This window comes from Pristiophorus japonicus, chromosome 14 (assembly GCF_044704955.1).
Source record: "Pristiophorus japonicus isolate sPriJap1 chromosome 14, sPriJap1.hap1, whole genome shotgun sequence".
Taxonomy (NCBI): domain Eukaryota; kingdom Metazoa; phylum Chordata; class Chondrichthyes; family Pristiophoridae; genus Pristiophorus; species Pristiophorus japonicus.
In genome coordinates this window covers 158,301,232-158,323,047 of record NC_091990.1, presented here as the reverse complement: position 1 = coordinate 158,323,047, position 21,816 = coordinate 158,301,232, and the positions used below count along the sequence as shown (strand labels likewise).

Here is a 21,816-nt window from a genome sequence, read left to right as displayed (position 1 = left end):
ATGTTAAGTTTTTTTCCAAGGATAGAGTTTGACCCAAATTTAGAGGGCAAGTCACCTTTTAGTTGCCCAAATATAACTTTCTTATTTCCATTATCAGAAGGCAGAAGAGAGCCCCAGAGAATCACCGGCTTCTTCTCCCCCTGTATCTGTTGCCATGGAAGTGGTAGACTCGCCTGCTGCGTGTTGCTGACTGAGCGCATTCAATTAGTTGAGGAGTTTGCACATGGGAAGTGTCCACTCATTGTCGGCATTTGAAAACTGATGTGTCGAACATTGAATTAAGCCTTATTCATTTCACAAAATGTGAGATGAGCGTTGCATGTTTAATGGAGTAAGATCTTAGTATTAGTAACATGTCACAAAAATAATTCACTACAACTATTTAAAAGAAAGGGCAAATTGTTCCCAGCAATGGCTCCTCTGTAGTGCATTCAATTTGAGAGCCAGTTAAAACTAGAAGGGCAGTATTTAATAGAACACACAACCTTCCTGTCTGCGCAGAACTTAAAATATTTTCTTTCACAGTTTTTGCCTGCACCCTTATAGCTTCCCCCTGACAGTGAAGAGGTGCAATGAGGCGTAATCCCCATGAGAATTGAGAAACCCCTCATCACATCTCATAGTCTTCAAAGAATGAGGACCCGCTCACATTCACACTCACACAATTCTCCTCCCTCCATTCACACCCATCGAAGAAATTAAAAGGACTAATATAAGAAACATTTTGTGGGAAGGCAGTTTACTGAAAATAAACCGTTAAACAACACTAGCCACAAAATCTCGTAAATGCCAGATGCAAGCAAGTTATATTGGTCATGATGCCAGGTTTTGTTTCCCCCGTAAAACAGCCATCCCTGGTGTGTACTTTCACAATGCTCCATGATTAATATTTACGCACATAGTTAAAGATGTTTATAGGTAGTTCAAAATAGATTTTTGATGCATTTAACAACCAGACTGTTTAGTAACAGTATTGCAAGGCAAGCTTCTCTATCATTTGGAGCTTGAACAGTGAGGTTGTACAATAGCGTCAGTGTCCATTGAAGAGGAAAGTCAAACTATTGGTGGTTACATGTCAGGAGTGCATTTAATTATATCACATTTGTGTCATTATTGATTATCTGACCATTCATTCATTTGCTGTCTATGGCACCAAGCTATACACAATTGGCTGTTATGTATCCTGGCCAATATTTATCCCTCAGTCAACATGACAAAAACAGAGTATCTGGTCATTATCTGGTTATTATCATATTGCTGTTTGTGGGAGTTTGCTGTGTGCAAGTTGGCTGCTGTGTTTCCCACATCTGCATAACAACCGTGAGTACACTTCAAAAACAATCCATTGGTTGTAAAACGTTTAGTGATGTCTTTCGGACATGAAAAGGCACTATATAAATGCAACTCCTTCCTTCCTTCTCTCAATCCCCCCATCCATCCATCCCTCCCTCCCATTTGTGGTCACATATGTAAATTACAATAGTAGGTATTAGGGGAAAGAACCAGAAAAGTTACGTAAGGAAAAACAACAAGAAATTAAAGAAAAGGGAAAAGAAACAAGAAGAGTGAAAGTGGGGGAAATACATTTGAGGTGTGAGGTCGAGGTGCACAGTGACAGCTGTGGCTCAGTGGGTAGCACACTCACCTCTGAGCCAGAATGTTGAGGGTTCAAGTCTCATTCCAGAAACTTGAGCACATAAATCTAGGCTGACACTCCAGTGCAGTGCTGAGGGAGCGCTGCACTGTCGGAGGTGCCGTCTTTTGGATTAAACATTAAACTGAGGCCCGTCTGTTTTCTCAAGTGAGATCCCACGGCACTATTTCGAAGAAGAGCAGGGGAGTTATCCCCGATGTCCTGGCCAGTATTTATCCCTCAATCTACATAACAAAAAACAATTATCTGGTCATTATTGTTATATATGTGGACTTGTATTTACTCTGTACAGCCACCAGAGGGCTCATTTCCTGGGCGTCCCAAGGGATCCCATAATCCCTTGGGAGCACAGGTATTTAAGGAGGTTTAACAGGTTGGAGGGGCACTCTGGAGACCTGCAATAAAAGACTAAGGTCACACTTTACTTTGAGCTCACAGTATTCAGTCTGATTCTTTCTCCATACACAACAACTGGCGACGAGATACAGATAGTGAACCCAAAGATGCAGAGACCAGTGGGCATCCTGGAGAAAATTTCAGAGGGAGATGATTAGGAAACTTTTGTGGAGCGACTCGACCAATACTTCGTGTCCAACGAGCTAGATGGGGAAGAGAGCGCTGCCAAACGAAGGGCGATCCTCCTCACCGTCTGTAGGGCATCAACGTATGGCCTCATGAAGAATCTGCTCTCTCCAGCGAAACCAACGGAGAAATCTATACGATGATTTGTGCACACTGGTCCAAGAGCATTTGAACCCGAAGGAAAGCGTTCTGATGGCGAGGCACCGATTCTATACCTACAAAAGGTCTGAAGACCAGGAAGTGGCGAGTTATGTCACCGAACTAAGACACCTTGCAGGACATTACGAATTTGAAGGACATTTGGAGCACATGCTCAGAGACTTTTTCATACTTGGCATTGGCCACAAAACCATACTTCACAAACTTTTGACTATAGAGACCCCTACCTTGAGTAAGCCATAGCTATAGTCCAGGCATTCATTGCCACCACTGACAATACTAAGCAAATCTCTCAGCACACAATTGCTGCTACAAGTACTGTGAACAAAGTGATGTTATTTTTGAATCGTAACATGCAGGGTAGGTCACACATATCTGCTGCAACATGTCCGCAGATGTCTCAGAGTCCACCATCAAGGGTAATGAATGCAAGGCCATTAACACCTTGTTGGCACTGCAGGGGTGATCATTGTTTCCGTTCATGCCGATTCAAAGGGTATGTTTGCAAGGGTTGTCCAACAAGTGTGCAGGCGAGCTGCTAAGCCTGTTAAACCTGCAAACCACCATTTTGCAAAGGAGGATCACGACAAAACAGAGCCTCAGATAGAGGAGGTAGAGGTACATGGGGCGCACACATTCACCATGAATTGTCCCCTGATAAAGCTGAATGTTGAACTAAATGGACTCCCGGTGTCAAGAGAGCTGGAAACGGGCGCAAGCCAGTCCATCATGGGCAAAAAGACTTTCGAAAGGTTGTGGTGCAACAAGGCCTCAAGGCCAGTCTTAACTCCAATTCGCACGAAACTAAGAACTTACACAAAAGAACTGATTGCTGTAATTGGCAGTGCTACCGTAAAGGTCTCCTACGATGGAGTGGTGCACAAGCTACCACTCTGGGTGGTACCGGGCGATGGTCCCATGCTGCTCGGCAGGAGCTGGCTGGGAAAGATACGCTGGAACTGGGACGACGTCGGAGCGCTATCTCCCGCTGACGACACTTCGTGTGCCCAGGTCTTAAACAAATTTCCTTCGCTGTTCGAACCAGGCATCGGGAAATTCCAAGGAGCAAAAGTGCACATCCACGTAATTCCAGGGGCGCGACCCATCCATCACAAGGCGAGAACAGTACCGTACATGATGAGAGAAAAGGTAGCGATCGAGCTAGACCGGCTGCAATGAGAGGGCATCATTTCACCGATCGAGTTCAGCGAGTGGGCCAGTCCTATTGTCCTAGTCCTCAAGGGAGACGGCATCGTCAGAATCTGTGGCAATTACAAAGTAACTATCAATCGTTTCTCCCTGCAGGACCAATATCCACTACCAAAGGCCAACGAACTCTTTGCAATGCTGGCGGGAGGAAAGACGTTCACGAAGCTGGATCTGACTTCAGCCTACATGACACAGCAACTGGAGGAATCATTGAAGGCTCTCACCTGCATCAACACGCACAAAGATCTTTTTGTTTATAACAGGTGCCCGTTTGGAATCTGATCAGCAGCAGCGATAGTCCAGAGAAACATGGAAAGTTTACTGAACTCAGTCCCGCACACCGTGGTCTTCCAGGACGACATCTTGGTCACAGGTCGGAACACAGTTGAGCATCTGCAGGACCTGGAGGAGGTTCTTAGTCGACTCAACCGCGTGGGGCTCAGCTTAAAATGCTCGAAGTGCGTTTTCCTGGCGCCTGAAGTGGAGTTCCTGGGAAGGAGGATTGCGGCGAACAGCATCAGGCCCACCAACGCGAAGACGGAGGCAATCGAGAACGCATCGAGGCCACAGAACGTGACAGAGCTGCGGTCATTTCTGGGACTCTTGAACGACTTTGGTAACTTCTTACCGGGTCTCAGCACCCTGCTAGAACCACTACATGTCTTACTATGAAAAGGGGGTGAGTTGGATTGGGGCAAAAGTCAAGAAAATGCCTTTGTAAAAGCGAGAAAATTGTTATGCTCAAACAAATTGCTTGTGTTGTATGATCCATGAGAGTGTTTGGTACTAGCATGTGATGCGTCGTCATATGGCGTCAGGTGTGTATTGCAATAAGCTAATGATTTCGGGAAACTGCAACTGGTTGCTTATGCATCCAGGAGTCTGTCTAAGGCTGAGAGAGCCCACAGCATGATTGAAAAAGAAGCGTTAGCGAATGTCTGTGGGTAAAGAAAATGCAGCAATACCTGTTTGGGCTAAAATTCGAATTGGAAACTGACCATAAGCCACTTATATCCCTGTTTTCCGAGAGTAAAGGATTAATATCAACGCATCGGCCCGCATCCAGAGATGGGCACTCATGTTGTCCGCATAAAATTACACCATCCCCCACAGGCCAGGCACAGAAAACTGCGCCGATGCTCTCAGTCGGCTGCCATTGCCCACCACGGGGGTGGAAATGGCGCAGCCCGCAGATCTAGCCATGGTTATGGAAGCATTTGAGAGTGAGCAATCACCCCTCACTGTCCGGCAGATCAAAACCTGTACAAGCCAGGACCCCTTATTATCTCTAGTCAAAAGCTGTGTGCTTCACGGGAGCTGGTCCAGTGTCCCAGTGGAAATGCAGGAAGAGATAAAGCCGTTCCAGCGCGCAAAGATGAAATGTCTATACAGCAGACTGCCTTCTGTGGAGCAATCGATAGTGGTTCCCAAGAAGGGAAGAGACAATTTCATCAATGACCTCCACAGTACCCACCCAGGCATCGTAATGATGAAAGTGATAGCCAGATCCCACATGTGGTGGCCCGGTATTGATGCGGACTTGGAGTCCTGCGTTCACAGATGTAATCCGTGCTCGCAGTTAAACAATGTACCCAGGGAGGCGCCGCTAAGTTTATGCTCTTGGCCCTTCAAACCATGGTCTAGGGTACACGTCGACTATGCAGGTCCATTCTTGGGTAAAATTTTCCTTGTGGTTGTAGACGTGTACTCCAAATGTGAGATAATGTCCGCTAGCACGTCCGCTGCCACTACTGAAAGCCTGCAGGCTATGTTTGCCACACACGGTTTACCCGATGTCCTGGTGAGCGACAATGGGTCATGTTTTACCAGTGCTGAGTTCAAAAAATTCATAACTAGTAACGGGATCAAACATGTCACAAAGTCCCGTTTAAATCAGCGTCCAATGGTTAGGCAGAGAGAGCAGTGCAAACCATCAAGCAAGGCTTGAAGATGGTAACTGAAGGCTCACTGCAGACTCGCCTATCCCGAATCCTGCTTAGCTACTGCACGAGACCCCACTCACTCACTGGGATCCCACCTGCTGAAAAGAGCACTTAAGACAAGGCTCTTTAGTTCACCCTGATCTACATGAACATGTAAAGAGCAGGCGGCTTCAACAAAGTGCATACCATGATAGCGCAAATTTGTCATGTGAGATTGAAATCAATGATCCTGTATTTGTTTTAAATTATGGACAAGGTCCCAAGTGGCTTCCCGGCACTGTCATGGCCAAAGAGGGGAGCAGGGTGTTTCGGGTCAAACTTTCAAATGGACTCATTCACCGGAAACACTTGGACCAAATCAAACTCAGATTCATGGATTATCCTGAGCAACCCACCTTGGACCCTACCTTTTTTGATCCCCCAACACACCAGTGGCAACCGGCACCACGGTTGACCACGAAGCAGATCTCATCATCCACAGCAGCCCAGCAGGGCCCAACTCATCAGTCAACCCAGCAAGGCCAGCTGCACAGTAGCCCAGCGAGGGCCCAACAAATGATTCAACAACTCCAGCTTTCACACCGAGACGATCAACCAGGCAAGAAGGGCTCCAGATCGACTCACATTGTAAATAGTTACACTATTGACTTTGGGGAGGGAATGTTATATATGTGGACTTGTATTTACTCTGTACAACCACCAGAGAGCTCATTCCCCGGAGTCCCAAGGGATCCCATAATCCCTTGGGAGCACAGGTATTTAAGAAGGTTTCACAGGTTGGAGAGGCACTCTGAAGACCTGCAATAAAAGACTAAGGTCACACGTTACTTTGAGCTCACAGTGTTCAGTCTGACTCTTTCTCCATACACAACAATTATCATATTGCTGTTTGTGGGAGTTTGTTATGCACAAATTGGCTGCCGCTTTTCCCACATTCCAACAGTGACTACACTCCAAAAGTACTTCATTGGCTGTAAAACATTTTGAGATGTCTGGTTGTTGTGAAAGGCGCTATATAAATGCAAGTCTTTCTTGATAAGTTCGAACACATTGTCATACAAAGTGTTAGATTTCCCATGTTTTCTTCTGTTTACTGATGTTACTGCACACCATCAACATCAATATAAAATAAGGAAAGCATTTCCCGGTCTAATGTCTGAGTCGACTCATGTAATGCGTTTTCCTGATGAATGTTCAGGGAGATGGGGAATATCTGATGATGTGCTTTTATTGCAGACCTGCTTGGGCTTCTGCAATACTGCTTGGGTGGTTGGTGCACGGATCTTGATGGGAGGGGAGTGGGTTCCACAGCAGCTAGAACAGCATAAGCACAGTGACCTGTGCATTCCCCAGTGGTCGGATAAGGTCACGACTGGTTACATCGAACACCGAGACAATTTTGAGTAGAAATTGTTGTGTGGGCTTCTTTTAACATATTGGTTAACACATTGCGGTGAAATTCCTGTGTGCACTATTTTAATTAGATTATTAATAGAATGGAATTAATCAATACTGATAAACAGTACACAAAGGAATTTCCACCACTTTGTGTCGATACATTGCTCTAAGTAAACTAAGAAAAAATCTACTTTACAGTGATGAAAGAAGAAAAAAGTAAGACTTGAATTTATATAGCGCCTTTCACAACCTCAGAACGTCTCAAAGCGCTTTACAGCCAATGAAGTACGTTTGAAGTATCGTCACGTTGCAATGTAGAAAAAGTGGCAACTAATTTGCACACAAAAAGGTCCCATAAACAGCAATGTGATAGTGATCGGATCATCTGTTTAATGATGTTAGTTGAGGGATAAATATTGGGCAGGACACTAGGGATAACTCCCCTGCTTTTCTTCTAAGTATTGCCAAGGGACCATTTACATCCAATTCGATGGGGCCTTGGTTTAACGTCTCATCCAAAAGACGACACCTCCGTCAATGCAGCACTCTCTCAGCACTGCACTGGAGTGTCAGCCTAGATTTATGTGCTCAAGTCTCTGGAGTGGGAATTGAACCACAACCTTCTGACTCAGAGGCAAGAGTGCTACCCACTGAGCCACAGCTGATACTTCACTTTTAGTTATCTTATTCCGCACTTGTCGCACCATATGATAGACTTTTGTTTACTTTAAGGATTTTAATAATGTAGCGTAAAAAGATGAAAATATAATATTTATAACAACTTTATGTATGTCCTGGCTAATATTCATCCCTCAACAAACATCAACAAAACAGATTGCCTGGTCATTGTCAAATTACTGGTTGTGGGATTCTGCTCTGCACAAATTGGCTGCTGTATTTCCTACATTACAACAATCACTACAAAAGTACTTAATTGGCTGTAAAGCGCTTTGGGACATCCTGAGCGTGTGAAAATTGCAATTTAAATGCAACGCTTTCTTGTGTAGAGAAGAATTCAGCAGCTCTACTGTCACTTTACAAATTCCATCTTCCAGACCGACATCTCTGGTCAGGATCCAATCAGTTATTTAATTGAAGCATTAATAGTTAATTGCTCATCCCTGAATACTCATACTCAATTCATATATTATTACAAACCTGGTCTGTGTATGTGTACTTGTAACAGGACAGAAGTATCGCTTCTCTGGCTGCCCTGGTATTTTGCTCTTTATCAAGCTTATCATCCATGGCAATGGGTTCCTTCTGTATTCCTGCCAGTCATGAACTGTTCTCACTTTCATCACTCACAAGTTTTAGGCTTGTTTCCTTTGCCTGAACCTGCGGAAAGAGCAGACTGAAATGTGTGAGGAGCTCACTTGATTTCAGTGAGCATGTCAGACCTTTGTTCTTACTGTTCTTTTGCCTGATTGGTAACTATTGAGACAGTTGCATTTCTGTTGGATGGACGGATATGTCCATCCTCGTGTAGAAAATGGGCCTATGTGCCCCAGCTGAGTGGAGTGGCTGCTGACTGGTTCCTGTGGCACTGGGAAGAGTTGCTTTAGAAACGGCTGATGGCCATTTCTGGCAGATGTTGTATAGCTGCTGCCCACCAGGAATAGTGGGAGGTAAATGAACTTTGCTCTGGACAAAGAATTAATAAGCACAGCTAATACCAATAGGTGCAGCCTGTGGAAGGACTGCAGTTTTGTGCTTTATTCCGATTGCTTCAAATCCTGCCACTGCTACTATGGAAATGCTGAAATTATTCATTAAAGGTTGTGTAAGTGTAATTCTTCAGATCTCTTGCCTTCCTCCCTCAGTTGAGAGGAGATGATAATCTGCAGCCATGAACCTCCCCTGCAGCCCCTCGAAATGTGGCAGTTGCTCTCTGGAAGATGCTTTCTACAGTAGCTGAAACTCAAATCATTTGAGGTAACCCGGGTCAAATTTCAGTTGAAGTTGCAATTTTGTACCCTCTTTTCCACGAGGGAGTTCAGCGCTCCAGAGTTATAGTTCCTGGGCCTTCACATTTAGAACATTTCTGGTACACCTGGGATAGATAGACTCCCAGAGAAATGAGAAGAAAAATAATTCAGTAGCATGTTTCCTTCCAAATATACTAAATGTTTCTGATTTCAGTTTTAGCATGCATTTACTGAAAGCCACTAAGTTAGAAAACCCCAAGGCTCTTCAAAATGTAATAATCTGAGCGTGACAAGATAATGGGGAGAAATGGCCTCATCATCTATAATTGGTGTGTAATTTGATGCACTTTTCCAAAGATGTAGGGGAACCTTTAAGCTGCAACCCATCACGCAGTTTACTCTGTTGGATTTTATTGTTAACTGCTTGCTGTCTTTGGTGATTGTCTGTCTTTCGGTTTATTCTATGTTGTCATGAGCTTCCTGGACCAGTGACTTTATTTACGATAAAACCTCACAAATCCATGACCTCCTCCACCTAGAAGGACAAGGGCAGCAGGCGCATGGGAACACCATCATCTCCAAGCCACACTCCATCCTGACTTGGAAATATATCACTGTTCTTTCATCATCGCTGGGTCAAAATCCTGGAACTTCCGACCTAACAGCACTGTGGAAGCACCTTCACCACACAGGCTGCAATGGTTCAAGAAAGTGGCTCACCACCACCACCTCAAGGGCAGCTTGGGATGGCCAATAAACGCTGGCCTTGTAGGGATGCCCATATTCTGAGAATGAGTCAAAATAAAAGGACAGTGATGACCATCTCTTTTGCCATTGCAATTTTGGGCTACAAATCGAAAATTGGTCAATCTTATAAAAGAAAAGCAAGGTCCATCACAACAGCTCTGAATGGAATCAATACTGAAGGTTGAAAACTTTTATGAATTTGTGAAGTTATATAATGATGTACATTCTAGAGTGCCTTCATATTGAAAACCGCCGTGTTTCCGTCCAATCGATTGAAGTGGTCAGAAATTCTAAGCAGGTTTTCACTCTTCAGTGTTCATGTATGTAGTAGATACAGGGAAAAAAACCTCATTTGTTAGCATAAAGGCTGGCTTCTCTCTAATTTTGAGTTGATCAATACAAGCTTTGCTTTTGATATGGCTGTTAGGTCCTTTTTATTAGTTTGTTTTCAAAGGAAAAAATTTATTCAATTAATCTTGTAAGTACTATGGGCCCAAGTTTCGGGACGCGCCTAAAACGGCGCAGCCCGGACCTGGACGTCCGTTTTTCGCGCCAGAAAGTGCGCCTTAAAAAACTTCCCTATTCTCCGGCTCCCTGCAGGTCGTCTGCAGCCAGGCGCAGCGCAGCACGAGCTGTTGGGGGCGGAGCCAGGTCCCTGCACTGAAAACAGTGCCGGGACCTCTGCACATGCGCGCTCCAGGCGCCCTAAACTGTGTGGGAAGGGCCCGAAGTACGCAGCCCCTAGCCCTGGCCGAATGGCCTCACTGGGGCTGCGTGCATAAGGCTCCTCCCACGTCCAGCTCCTGCTTCCTCCCGACCCGACTCGACTCCCGCTCCCCCCCGCCCCGCCCCCGACCTCCGCAACACTCTCTCTCCACCCCCCCCCTCCAGGCCTCCGCGACTCTCTCTCACCCCCCCCCCACCGGACTCTCTCTCACTCCCCCCACCCCCGGACCTCCGCGACCCCCCCCCTAAGACCCGCCGCCACCTACCTCTAAATCTAGCCCGAGGTCTTGGGCCCGGCCATTCAGCCTCCTTCTCTCCCTCCCCCCCCCCGCTCTCTCCTTCCCCCCCTCTCTCCTTCGCCCCCCCTCCTTCCCTCCCTCTCTCCTACCCCCCTTCCCTCCCTCCCTCCCCCCCTCTCTCCTTCCCTCCCTCCCTCCTCTCTCCTCCCATCCCTCCCTCCCTCCTCTCTCCTTCCCTCCCTCCCTCCCTCCTCTTTCCTTCCCTCCCTCCCTCCTCTTTCCTTCCCTCTCTCCCTCCTTCCCTCTCTCCTTCCCTCCCTCCTCTCTCCTTCCCTCCCTCCCTACAAACTCTCCTTCTCCCCCCTCTCCCCCCCTCCCCCCCTTCTCCCCCCCTTCTCCCTCCCTCTCCACCTCTCCCCCCTCTACCTCCCTCTCCCCCTCTCCCCCCTCTACCCCTCTCCCCCCCTTCTCCCCTTCCCCCTCTCCCTTCTCCCCCCCAACTCCCTTCTCCCCCCCCACATCCCTTCTCCCCCCCCACCTCCCTTCTCCCCCCCTAACCTCCCTTCTCCTCCCCCCCCACCTCCCTTCTCTTTCCCCCCACCTCCCTTCTCCCCCTCCCCCTCCCACCCCTCTTCTCCCCCTCCCCCTCCCACCCCCCTTCTCTCTCTCCCCTCGCTGTCAGAAACACAGACACTGACAAACAGAGAGTGAGAGACACACACACAGACAGACAGACAGAGAGATAGAGACACTGACAGAGACACACTGGGGGGACCATCCCAGCACGCTGTTGGAGGACTCCCGGTGCTGCAGTCGGTAAGTAGAAAATGTTTTATTTATTGATTTTTTAAAACATTTTTATTTTTTATTAATTTTTTTTGATTGATTTATTGGTTGATTTATTGATGTATTTATCATTTATTATTGATGATGGCTCTTTATTTGTAAAACTGAAGTTTGTAAACTTCCCTTTAAACCACCCCCCCCCCCCCCCCACCATTCCCTACGCCTGATTTGTAACCTACGCCTGATTTTCTAAAGTGTAGACAAGGTTTTTTCGAACATACAAAAATCTTCACTTACTCCATTCTAAGTTAGTTTGGAGTAAGTTTTCACTGCCGAAACTTTAAAAACAGGCGTAAGTGGCCGGACACGCCCTGTTTTGAAAAAAAAATTCTGTTCCAAAGTGAAACTGTTCTAACTGACTAGAACTGGAGCAAACTAAATGCCGAGAATTTGAATTTCTAAGATACTCCGTTCTACACCAGTTGCTCCAAAAAATCAGGAGCAACTGAGGCCGAAACTTGGGCCCTACGATTCTGGTACCTGTCACTGCATGTCAACTTGTCCCCTTTCAGCACAATGTAGACTGGTTTTAGAAATACCTGCAACTCTATTAAGAGCTGAATCTTTGTCAGTATGATTTAAATTCACTGCAGCATATCTAGGGCTCAATTTTCCCCAGTCATTTGCGCCGTTTTTTTGGCACGGTTGTTTTTTTTGGCATATTTTTTTTTCAAACTTTCCCTCCCTGCGATCTGTGCCGGCATAACAGACTTAGTTACGATTTTTCTAGGCCAGATTTTCCCTCATGTCTGCGCCGGTTTTTTCAATTGTTCGCAGTTTGGCCAACACTTTTTTCTCTTACGCAGCGTATCTGGCCACTCCCGAAAACCTTCTGGTGAGTTAAGAAAACCAGTGCACATTCACAAATCTGCGCTGAAAGACGCCATTGTTTTTAACTAGAAAATTTTGGAGGGAGTCAAGAACACTGTCAAAATCAATAATAAAGTTCAACTTTTTTTTTTAACCTGTCAACATAGAAGTGTAAATTTGTTGGATTTCAGAAGTTCTCTCATTTTCTAACTCATTCACACGCCACCAACGGACGTCTTGAAGCAGGGCTGGAGGGTCATAGGTTTGGCCGGCAGAATTGGCCCCGCACCCGGCCATGGGCTCGGGGCTCGGCTGCAAACCAAACCGTGTGGGCAGGGGTGACGGGTGTCAAGGAGAGAGAGAGAGAGAGCAAGGGGAGAGAGAGAGAGAGCAAGGTGCCGATCGGAAGGCTTGGAGCCTGGGGTGGGAGAGGGAGAGGCAGAAGTCACAAGGCTCCAATGAGTAAAGGTGGGGGGGGGGGGGGGCGCAGGGGGAAGACAGGAGAAGTCACAAGACCTTTGGGTGTGGTCCATGCATACAGACCTGGAGAGATACAACTGCGGACCTGTGCTGCCTGCTTTCCTGCCGTTTTGAGCTTCTTTCAAAGCTTAACTTGAAGTATGGGAGCAATACTGACAATGGATTCGTGGCGCAAATTGTAAATTTTCTGCAACTTTACTCCGAGTTCGAAACCGCTGCGAGAGGCGGCTAGGGAGGGGGGGAAAAACACCCCCAAAGATTTGCAAACAAAAATTTTTTTTAAATCGCAAAACATTCACAAGACACTTAGCTCGCGAATCGCTGCAAAAGAATGAAAAAATAAAATCTTTAACTTGCCTTTTTTGCAGGTCTTCATAGCTGCTCCAAGGGCTGCAATGCAGCTTTTTCCCAGGTGTTTTTTTTTGGTCCTAAATATGGATGTTCTGTGAGCCAAATTTTTGGCGAAAGTGATATTTCGTGTCTTGCACGGCAGCGGTTCGCTCCCCAGCAGTACTTAAAAAAACGCCGCCGCAAGACGTCTCTGAATTTCCCCCCACCCGGTTTTTCGCGAAAAATGGCGAAATATCGCAAAAAATCCAGGCGCAAGGTCAGCGTATTTTTAGCCGCCTGGTTTTTAAATTACAATCAACGTTCCCTCTAAGCTGCACGGTCGCTGACTTTGTGGGTCTGGCTTTTCAACTGTACAATTTTGCACATGCGTGACTTTAATGGGCAGTGCAGCCTGTTGAAGGGACCGCACCCCTCCAAAAAATAGAGGGAACATTGATTACAACACAATATTTACTTTAACAAGGCATAGCTCAGTTGAGAATGACAGGATCAGTGCCTTACCCAATCAGATCAATAAAGTTAAGCAGTAATTTTCAGCTTTGAGATTTATAGCCACACTTATCAAAGTTAGTACTTTCTCACTGAGTACAATGAATTGCAAGTCAGCAAACATGCTCTGACTGGTTTGCTGTACTTGGATGATTTAAAAGCATAAAACTTATTTGTAGCAATTTAACTATTATATCATAGTTCCTCTGCAAAATACTGATTCCAAGCTCTGGGGCACATCTTCAATGAGTTGTCCTGCTTTCCTGCTTTATTGTTGTCGTCTAACGGCAGCTTATATCTGAAATGTGTGTTTAATGTCATACTGTTCTTTTTTTGCAACTCTATTCAGAGACGAATCCCAAGAGTTGAGAACATAAGAAATAGGAACAGGAGTATGCCCTACAGCCCCTCGAGCCATTTAATGAGATCGTGGCTGATCTTCGACCTCAACTCTACTTCCTCCCCATATCACTTGATTCTCATTGAGTCCAAAAATCTATCTATCTCAGCCTTGAATATATACAATGACCCAGCCTCCACAGCTCTCTGGGGCAGAAAATTCCAAAGATTCACAACCCTCTGAGAGAACAAATTCCTCCTCATCTCAGTTGCACCGAGAGGTTAGGCTTTCACTTCTTTCAAAAATGTTTTTTACTTCTGTATAAACTTTTGAAGATAACTAAGGTTAAAAATATACAATTTTCAGCTCATCAAGAGTAAAATATCACTCTAGGTAATTTGACCCATCAGTCACTCTTCACCGATTGGAATTTATATTAAAATTATAGAACTCCATTTGTCCAAATAATTAGCGCCAAGATCAATGGTTTATTATGACTGATTAGGTTAGGTTCTGTTTTTATTACATGGAATTCCAGTATTTTTACTGGCATTTTGGAGATCCAATCTTGGATTGTGTCCTCTTGCATTCTGGTCATTGATTTAGAGCAGAAGTGTCCAAGCTTTTTTACATTTGTGGTTAATTAAGGTACATTCTATGGAGCCTCACAGACCACATTTCAATATTCAATATTTCCATCCATTTGCATGAAGCGTGAATACCAACGCTGGTCCGATTTAGGATTTACTCACCAATGAAACAAAAGCATTAACAACAGTCCTCATCAAATCTCCAGGCCTATGAAATTCAAAAAGACTAATAAGCAAGTAAGAAATAAAATAAAACTCATAGAACTGAGTTGCCTGGCTTTCCTGGGTCAGATTGCTACAGCATAAAACCTGTAGTGTGGACATTCCTGAGTTGTAGCGAGCGATTAAGCTCATTTTGCACAATACAAAAGTACTTCATTGGCTGTGAAGCGCTTTAAGACATTCGGTAGTCGTGAAAGGCGCTATATAAATGCAAGTCTTTCTTTCTCTCTCTCTTTGTAGTGTCCCTGCACCTTACTACAAACTCACACGAGGCATGGATATATCAGACACAGTCACTCTGTGACCTTCACCTTTATTGCCAGGACCAAGGAGTGCTGACCCTGGGTGGGACATCCCCTTTTATACCTGGAAACCCAGGTGAGGAGTGTCTCCCGCAAGTTCACCCCCTGTGGTCAGGGTGTGCATTTCTATGGTACAGGTACAGATGGTTAAATACATGACAGCACCTCCCCCCTGAAGTCTTTTTGTTTCAGAGGTTAAGTCTATCGGGTGGTCGACGCTCTCTCGTGGAGCGCCGCAGTTGTGACTCTGGTGGCTGAGCCTCAGCACGCGTCTCTGTCACTTGAGGTGACTCCGGCCTGTCCGGGCTGGCTACAGGGACTGTGCATGCTGAGGGCTGTCTTTGTTGCTCGTCCGTTGGTAGTGGTGTGGGTGCTATCTCATCATGCTCTTCTTCCGGTTCCTCCGTGTCTGCACTGAACCTTGGCTTTACTTGGTCCAAGTGTTTGCGGCATATCTGCCCATTGTTTAGTCTGACCACCATGACCCTGTTTCCTTATTTGCCAATTACGGTGCCCTCAAGCCACTTGGGTCCCAAAGCATGGTTAAGAACAAATACCGGGTCATCTAGTTCTATACACCTCCCCCTTGAGTTTCGATCATGGAGCTCGGTTTGGGACTGGCGCTTGCCCTCAACAAAGTCTGCCAGGTCTGGGTGATCGAGGGACAGCCACGTCTTGAGCATGCGTTTCATGAGGAGTTCCGCTGGCGGGACTCCCGTGAGCGAGTGCGGGCGGGACCTGTAGGTCAGCAGGAGGCGCGATAGGCGGTACTGAAGGGAAGGTCCTTGGATGCGTAGCATGCCCTGTTTTATGACTTCGACCGCCCGTTACGCCTGGCCATTGGAAGCCGGCTTGACCGGCGCTGTCCGGATGTGCTTGATACCATTGCCCAATATAAACTCCTGGAATTCATGGCTGATGAAACACTGGCCATTGTCGCTGACCAGGATGTCCGGCAAGCCATGTGTCGCGAAAACCGTATGCAGACTCTCCACGGTGATGGATGTCATGCACGAGTTCAATATGATGCACTCGATCCACTTCGAGTATGCATCGACAACGATCAGGAACATTTTGCCCATGAACGGGCCCGCATAGTCTACGTGAATACGTGACCATGGTCTGGTGGGCCAGGGCCACGGGCTGAGTGGGGCCTCCCGGGGGGCATTGCCCAGCTGGGCACACGTCATGCACCTGAGAACCCAGTGTTCCAGGTCTGAGTCAATCCCCGGCCACCATACATGTGACCAGGCAATGGCCTTCATTAACACGATGCCAGGGTGCTCGCTGTGGAGTTCCCTGATGAAGGCTTCCCTTCCTTTCTGGGGCATGACTACCCGGCTGCCCCTGCTATGGGGCAGCCGGGTAGTCATGCATCCGTCCGTCTCTGAAACGGTCTGACTTCCTCGGGGCGTGCCCTGTGTGCGGGCGCCCAATCCCCAGTCAGGTCACATTTCTTTATCATGGATAGGAGGGGGTCCCTGTTGGTCCAGAGTTTGATCTGGTGGGCTGTGATGGGGGAGCCTGCAGTGTCAAAAGCCTCAACGGCCATGACTATCTCGGCGCTCTGCTCCGACGCCCCCTCGGTGGTGGCCAGTGGGAGCCTGCTGAGCACGTCAGCGCAATTTTCGGTGCCTGGCCAGTGCCGTATTATGTAGTCATACGCAGCCAGCGTGAGGGCCCAGCACTGTATGCGAGCTGACACATTGGCGTTCACAGCCTTGCTGTCGGACAACAAGGATGTTAACGGCTTGTGGTCCGTGTCTAGCTCGAACTGTCTACCAAAAAGTTACTGGTGCATCTTTTTCACACTGTAAACACACGCGAGTGCTTCCTTCTCGACCATGCTGTATCCGTGCTCTGCCTGGGAGGGTGACCTGGAGGCGTAAGCCACTGGTTGGAGTCGGCCGTCATCGTTATCCTGCTGCAAAACACACCCAACCCCGTAGGATGACGCATCGCATGTTAAAACCAGTTTTTTACAAGGGTCATACAAAGTCAACAGTTTGTTGGAACACAGCAGGTTCCTCACCTTATTGAAAGCCCGTTCTTGACAGTCCCCCCAAAACCATTCACAACCTTTACGCAGGAGCATGTGTAACGGCTCCAACAATCTGCTTAAGTTCGGCACAGAGTTCCCAAAATCGTTCAAAAGTCCCAGGAATGATCGCAACTCCGATGTGTTGCCGGGCCTGGGCGCCCGGCGGATCACCTCTGTTTTTGATTCAGTGGGCCGGATCCCGTCTGCGGCATCCCTCCTGCCCAAAAACTCGACCTCTGGGGCCAAAAACACACACTTGGCCTTTTTCAGCCTCAAGCCTACCCGATCCAATCGGCGTAGCACCTCCTCCAGGTTGCGGAGGTGTTCTTCGGTGTCTCGACCCGTTATGAGAATGTCAACTTGGAATACGATCGTTCCAGGAATGGATTTGAGCAAGCTTTCCATGTTTCTCTGAAAGATAGCTGCTGCCGAACAAATGCCAAACGGACACCTGTTGTAGATAAATAATCCCTTGTGCGTCGTGATGGTGGTCAGAAGCTTGGATTCTTCAGCTAGTTCCTGAGTCATGTAGGCCGAAGTGAGGTCCAACTTCCTGAACAGCTTGCCACCTGCCAGCGTGGCAAAAAGGTCCTCCGCTCTCGGGAGCGTGTATTGGTCTTGCAACTATACTCTGTTGATGGTGGCTTTGTAGTCGCCACAAATCCTAACCGAACCATCTGCTTTGAGGACGGGAACGATGGGACTTGCCCAGTCGCTGAATTCAATGGCCGAAATTATGCCCTCTTTGAGCAGCCTGTCCAGTTCACATTCAAATTTTTCACGCATCACGTACGGCACCGCTCTGGCTTTGTGGTGCACTGGTCTGGCGTCCGGAGTGATACGTATCACTACTTTAGTGCCCTTAAACGTTCCGACACCAGCTTGAAACAGTGACCCCCGAATTTTTGCAGGACCTGTGAGCATGAACTTCACTCTACGCATGTAATGGCATGCACATCCCCCCATTTCCAATTCATCTCAGCTAGCCAACTCCTCCCCAAAAGCGCGGGGCCATTTCCCGGAACGATCCAGAGGGGCAGCTGGTTCTGTAATCCATTATGTGTTACCACCAAGTTTGCACTGCCCAGCACTGGGATGATCTCTTTGGTGTATGTCCGTAGCTGCGTGTCAATGTGTTCCAGTTTGGGCCTGCTAGCTCTGTGTGGCCATAGTCTCTCAAATTGTTGGGCGCTCATGAGTGACTGGCTAGCTCCCGTATCTAGCTCCATATGCACCCCCCATTCAGTAAGACTTTCATCATCATGGGTGGTGTTTTAGTGTATGAGCTATGGACATCAGCCACATGAACCTGCTGAACTTCAGCATCTATGGCTTTACCCCAGGCCTCATCCTGCATTGCAGACCCCTCGTCTGACTCCTCTGTCTCGCAGATTAGCCTCACTACTACCTTTTTGCACATACTGGCCAAGTGTCCACTGACATTACAAATCCTACAGGTATACTGCTGGAACCTGCAGCTTCTCGCAGTGTGTCTACCCCCGCACCTCCAGCATGAGCTGAGATTGAGAGTGTTGTTAACAAAGGAACTATTACCAAGCATTCCTCTCTGATTGCCCATTTGGCTGTTTCTAAGTACTCTGATGATGGGTGTTAATGGTCCCATCGCGGGACGCATCGTTCCTCGAGATGGCGTGAATTGCCGATCCCCTTTCCATTGTCCTTGTTGCAGGCCCACCCTAGAGCCTGTTGCTGCCTGGGCGGTTTCGAAATGCCCTTGCCTGCCTGCGGGGTCCCGAGCCACCTTCACCATGTTAACTCCCTGGTCCGTTGCCTCGTTTGAACCAGGGCTGCGCGCGTAAATTAGCTTGGTCTCCTCTTCCCCTGCCATAAAGGTCTGAGCTATCAGTGCCGCCCCTTCTAAAGTCAAGTCCTTAGTCTTTATGAGCTTCCTGAAACCTGGCATGATTAATGCCCTCGATGAAAAAGTCCCTTAACATCTCCCCGCTGCAGGCATCGGAGAACTTACAGAGACTGGCCAAGTGCCGCAGTTCCGCCACGAAGTCCGAGATGTTTTGACCCTCCCAACGCCGGTGAGAGTAAACCGGTGCCGGGCCATGTGTACGCTACTCGCCAGCTTGAGATGCTCACTGATCAGCAGGCTGAGCTCTTCAAAGGAATTGTCCGCCGGCTTTTGGGGTGCGAGCAGGTCTTTCATCAGCGCATACGTCTGTGGTCCGCAGCTGGTCAGTAGATGCGCCCTCCGCGTGTCAGCCGCTGTCTCTTCCAGCCAGTCCTTTGTGACAAAGCTCTGCTGGAGTCTTTACATGAAGTCCATCCCAGTCTTCACCCACACAGTAACGTCCCTCTGTGCCACCAGTGGCCATCCTCGTGGTTCGCTGATTCCCGTTTCTCATCGCCAAATGTAGTGTCCCTGCACCTTACTACAAACTCACACGAGGCATGGATATATCAGACACGGTCACTCTGTGACCTTCACCTTTATTGCCAGGACCAAGGAGTGCTGACCCTGGGCGGGACCTCCCCTTTTATACCTGGAAACCCAGGTGAGGATTGTCTCCCGCATGTTCACCCCCTGTGGTCAGGGTGTGCATTTCTATGGTACAGGTACAGTGTGCATGAGTTACAGTTACATGACTATGTCATTGCAAGATGGTTAAATACATGACACTCTTTCTATTTGTCTCTTTCTTTCTTTCTGTCTTTCTTTCTATCTTCCTTTCTTTCTCTTTCTGTCTTTATGTTTCTGTCTTTCTCCTTATCTTTCTGTCTTTCTCTTTCTGTCTTCCTCTTTCTTTCTTTCAATCTTCAGTACCCCATTCCTGCTTTCTCGTCATACCCCTTAATCCCCTTAGTAGTAAGGACTACATCTAACTCCTTTTTGAATATCGAAGCGGACCGGTGAGGGGTCCTTTCGGCCCTGGATAGAAGTGGGCTGGGGTGGTGGGGGGGGCTTTCGGCCTGAAATTGCAATGGCACCGGCACTTTCGAAGTGAAAAAAAATCTATAAATGCTAAAAAGGAATAAAGGAATTTCATATTGTTTCATATATTGAGATTTCAGTCTGTTGTCCCAAGTCTCACTTAGTAATCTATTTTACAAAGGGGAAATGCTCTATTTGTGCTTCAGCCCTTCAGAGCATCCCTGGTTACCTTGGCAACCTCAGTTTTTCGGCGCAGACCTTAAGCTCCACCCACAGAGCTTAAGGACATCTGTGCCGCTCCAAAATGAAAGGTTATGCCGGCGAAACTTGCAACTTTTTTGTTGGTGCAGTTGGGTCACTAAAAAATCGGATCTAGCTCTACAACTGCGCCAAAAAAAAGTCCATGTGGAATTTTGGGCCCCTAAACTGTGAAGTTAGCCATTAAAGTGGTCGGTTATGACAATTATACCAGGGATGAGGGACTTTAGTTATGTGAAGAAACTAGAGTAGCTGGGATTATTCTCCTTTGATTTAAGGGGAGATTTAATAAATGTCAAGAAGGGTTTGATAAAGTATGGCGAAACAGTTTCCAGTGGCAGAGGGCCGGTAACCAGTGGGCACAGATTTAAGATAATTGGCAAAAGAACCAGAGCGGAGGTGAGGAGAATATTTTTGTGCAGCAAGTTGTTATCTGGAATGCACTGCCTGAAAGGGTGGTGGGGGCCGATTTAATAGTATCTTTCAAAAGGGAATTCGATTTATACTTGAAAGGAACAATTTGCTGCACTATGGGGAAGAAGCAGGGGAGTAGAACTAATTGTATTGCTCTTTCAAAGCACAGGCATGATGGGCCGGATGGCCTCCTTCTGTGCTGTATCATTCTATGATTCACTGCCCATTGAATAAATTGCTGGAATTTTCCAGAGCAGACTTAGCAAGCATCTTGAGATCCACAGGGCTGATGGAGAATTTCTGCTATGTAATGCAGCACTTTAGGTTGAGCAGCCATTTTAATGTGTTATTTATGCCCAAGCGTTCTCTTGTGCAATGCCATAAGATCATTGAATCACATTAAAATTAATTTCAACAGTAGATTATGTACTCAGCTCAGATGTTATATGAAAATGTAAATTTGAGATGGATACTATGTATGAATATTTAATAAGCCACCTGACTAAAGAAGTTTTGAGTTGTGCTCGTCTTTCCACCTTGCATTTTCATTTTTTTGGTGCTGTAGACATGAATCGCTGAAAGATTCTATTACACTGACAAAATTGTTAGTAAGGTGACCGACCACACCAGAGTGAAGGAAGATTAATTAGTGATTATAAACCCACACATAGTGCATTAACATCCAGATTTAGTTAAGCGTCCAATTGGCATGGTTTCAGGTGAGGTGTGACTATTTTTAGTCTGACAGCCATGAAAAGTGGCTAACCTGGTTATGGGATGTTCAGTGAAACCATCCCATTTCTGATCACCCTGAATAACAAGAGTCATCATCGGCAGTTCCTCGGAATCGAGGAGGACTTGCTTCCACTCTTAAAATGAGTCCTTAGGTGGCTGAACAGTCCAATACGAGAACCACAGTCCTTGTCAGAGGTGGGACAAATAGTCGTTGAGGGAAAGGGTGAGTGGGACTGGTTTGCTGCACGCTCTTTCCACTGCCTGCGCTTGATTTCTGCATGCTCTCGGCAATGAGACTCGAAGTGCTCAGCGCCCTCCCAGATGCACTTCCTCCACTTAGGGCAGTCTTTGGCCAGGGACTCCCAGGTGTCAGTGGGGATGTTGTACTTTTTCAGGGCGGCTTTGAGGGTGTCCTTGTAATGTTTCTTCTGCCCACCTTTGGCTCGTTTGC

At 47.0% G+C, this 21,816-nt stretch overlaps 1 protein-coding gene across 1 annotated transcript in view; it reads left to right on the top strand.

The window, feature by feature from the left end:
• The window catches only part of LOC139280163 (protein kinase C-binding protein NELL1-like), a 1,006,941-nt gene that overhangs the window by 506,064 nt on the left and 479,061 nt on the right, over positions 1-21,816 (top strand). The window lies entirely within an intron of this gene.